Here is a 3,192-nt window from a genome sequence, read left to right as displayed (position 1 = left end):
GCCGCGGCTTCCGACCAGGGGCGGGGCGAGCACCCGCTGTGCGCACCGCTCGTGGGAGGGGCGGGGCCTGTTAACCTTGATAGGATTAAGCTACTGTCTATAACACTGCTCAGGTAAAAGCTTCAAGTTATGCCGGAAGCCAAGATACTTCCTCTTAAGACTAAAAGGATTTATTCTCAATAAAAAGCTGTTTTTCACAGCATATTGTGCTCAGATCCTGCTAGTGAGGCTGAAGCAATTCAGGGATCTGGGAACTTGGGCACTTTCAAGAAACAAGAATGGGACTAGTCTCTATATTACAAATACAAAACTCTCCCTGGGTATAAATGGGCTATTCCCTACTGACGCCCTACAAAACAGCAAACTCAGCATAGTGCTGAGTTCAACAAACTCAGGGTCAGTACCTGGGTGTCTGAGATCGAGGACTTAAGGGATGTGATCATTTGGGTCACTAACCACAGCCTTAAAGAGCAAGACAATTTCAGTTCAGTTCAGTCGCTCAGTCGTGTCCGACTCTTTGCGACCCCATGAATCGCAGCACACCAGGCTTCCCTGTCCATCACCAACTCCCGGAGTTCACACAAACTCACGTCCATCGAGTCAGTGATGCCATCCAGCCATCTCATCCTCTGTTGTCCCCTTCCCCTCCTGCCCCCAATCCCTCCCAGCATCAGAGTCTTTTCCAGTGAGTCAACTCTTCGCATGAGGTGGCCAAAGTACTGGAGTTTCAGCTTTAGCGTCATTCCTTCCAAAGAAATCCCAGGGCTGATCTCCTATTTAGAATGGACTGGTTGGATCTCCTTGCAGTCCAAAGGACTCTCAGGAATCTTCTCCAACACCACAATTCAAAAGCATCAATTTTTCGGCGCTCAGCTTCCTTCACAGTCCAACTCTCACATCGATACATGACCACTGGAAAAACCATAGCCTTGACTAGACGGACCTTTGTTGGCAAAGTAATGTCTCTGCCTTTCAATATGCTATCTAGGTTGGTCAGAACTTTTCTTCCAAGGAGTAAGCGTCTTTTAATTTCATGGCTGCAGTCACCATGTAGATAACCTAAAAAGAGAAAGCAAAATAGGAGAAAAAAACATTTTTTTTTTCTTTTGATGAGAACTGCATTATTCTTTAAAATACTCTATTCTATACTTTGGAGGAAGTGCTTAGTCGCTCAGCTGTGTTGGATTCTTTGCGACCACATGGACCATAGCCTTCCAGGCTCCTCTGTCCGTGGGACTCTCCAGGCAAGAATACTTGAGTGGGTTCCCATGCCCTCCTCCAGGGGATCTTCCTAATCCGGGGATCGAACCCAGGTCTTGTGCCTTGCAGCGAATTCTTTACTGTCTGAGTCACCAGGGAAGCCTGACTGTTAAGTATCTTTCCCAAAAACTTGTTTAGGAAATTACACTAAACTAAATAATATCCATAATGTAATTTCAAGTTGATTATATGTTCAGTATGAACATAATTAGAATTTTTCACTTTTTATTTGCAAGTTGTAATATATTTTAGGTCTTAATTTTCTAAAGCTATGACAAATCTAGACAGCATATTAAAAAGGAGAGACATTATTTTGCCCACAAAGGTCTGTATAGTAAAGCTATGGTTTTTCCAGTAGTCATGTTTGGATATAAGAGCTGGACCATAAGAAGGCTGAGTGGTAAAGAACTGATGCTTTTGAACTGTGGTGCTGGAGAAGACTCTTGAGAGTCCCTTGGACTGCAAGGAGATCAAACCAGTCAATCCTAAAGGAGATCAATCCTTAATATTCACTGGAAGGGTTGATGTTGAAGCTGAAGCTCCAATACTTTGGTCACCTGATGTGAAGAGCTGACTCATTAGAAGAGACCCTGATGCTGGGAAAGATTGAAAGTGGAAGAAGAAGGGGACGACAGAGAATGAGATGGTTGAATGGCATCATCAACTCAATGGACATGAGTTTGAGCAAGCTCTGAGAGATGGTGAAGGACAGGGAAGCCTGGCCTGCTGCAGTCCATGGGGTTGTAAAGAGTCGGACATGACTGTGCAACTGAACAAAAACAACGTTTTCTCAAATGTGGGTAACAAAGTCTGAAAAATACAGTCTTCCGAAGATCTGGGATTTATGGATGAACTCCATACCCCCATCAAATCATGGGATCTAATCAACATTTTCAGAACATTCAAAAACGGCAGATTACACATTATTTTCAAAAACACATGTCAAAATATATCAATCTTAGCAATATCTTCTTAGATGCACTGTAGTAGCCAGCTCCCACACTTAGGTTTGTTTCAGAGCAGGCTGTTTGATACAAAATCTCATAGGCATTCTTTTCTTTATAGCTCAGTCAAAATCCTCAGCATGATTAGAAACTCGCATCACTATGACTTGGCACCTGGGATCTGTACCCAGTCCATCCCAATACTCATAAACTGAGCTTTCATCATGGCTAGGCTTCATGGTCAGAAACTGAACACTCTCATGATCAGATGGTTCAACTCCTAATGCCTGAACTCAACATAAAAGTTTTCCCATACTCATTGCATTTGGGAGGTGTTGCTCCAGTATGTTCCCCAACTTGTGATCTTTGGGTAAAAGCCTTGCCACACACTTTACATCTGTGTGCTTTCTCTTCAAGATAAATATTCTGCCATCTAGTGATAAATGAACAATAACATGAAGCTTTGCCATATTCACTGCAATTTAAATCATGAAGTATTTGGTAAGTCTAAGGGGAAGTGGGGAAGTCACTCAGTCGTGTCCAACTCTTTGCAATCCCATGGACTGTAGCCCACCAGGCTACATCCATGGAGTTTTCTAGGCAAGAGTACCAGAGTGGGTTGCCATTTCCTTCTCCAGGGGATCTTCCTGACCCGGGGATGGAACCCGGGTCTCCTGCGTTGCAGGCAGACGCTTTACCACCTGAGCCACCAGGGCATCCCTGGTAAGTCTAAGGCACAACCTAAAAGCTATTCAAAATTCAGTTCATTCGTACTGTTTGGTGCAGTACACACAACTTGATTACTGGTGCAAGGGGACCAATGAGAAAAGGTTGCTCATGTTCCTGGCACTGGTGATGAGCTTTTTGAGAATGAGTAGATTTTCTATGGCCTGACCACATTCAATATCATCTGCGCTCGATCCAGTGTGAATATTCTCATGAAGCATAAGATATGAACCACTGCCAAAAGCACTGCAACCTCAATTAT

This window comes from Bos indicus x Bos taurus, chromosome 18 (assembly GCF_003369695.1).
Source record: "Bos indicus x Bos taurus breed Angus x Brahman F1 hybrid chromosome 18, Bos_hybrid_MaternalHap_v2.0, whole genome shotgun sequence".
NCBI lineage: Eukaryota > Metazoa > Chordata > Mammalia > Artiodactyla > Bovidae > Bos > Bos indicus x Bos taurus.
This window is presented reverse-complemented; position numbering follows the sequence as displayed.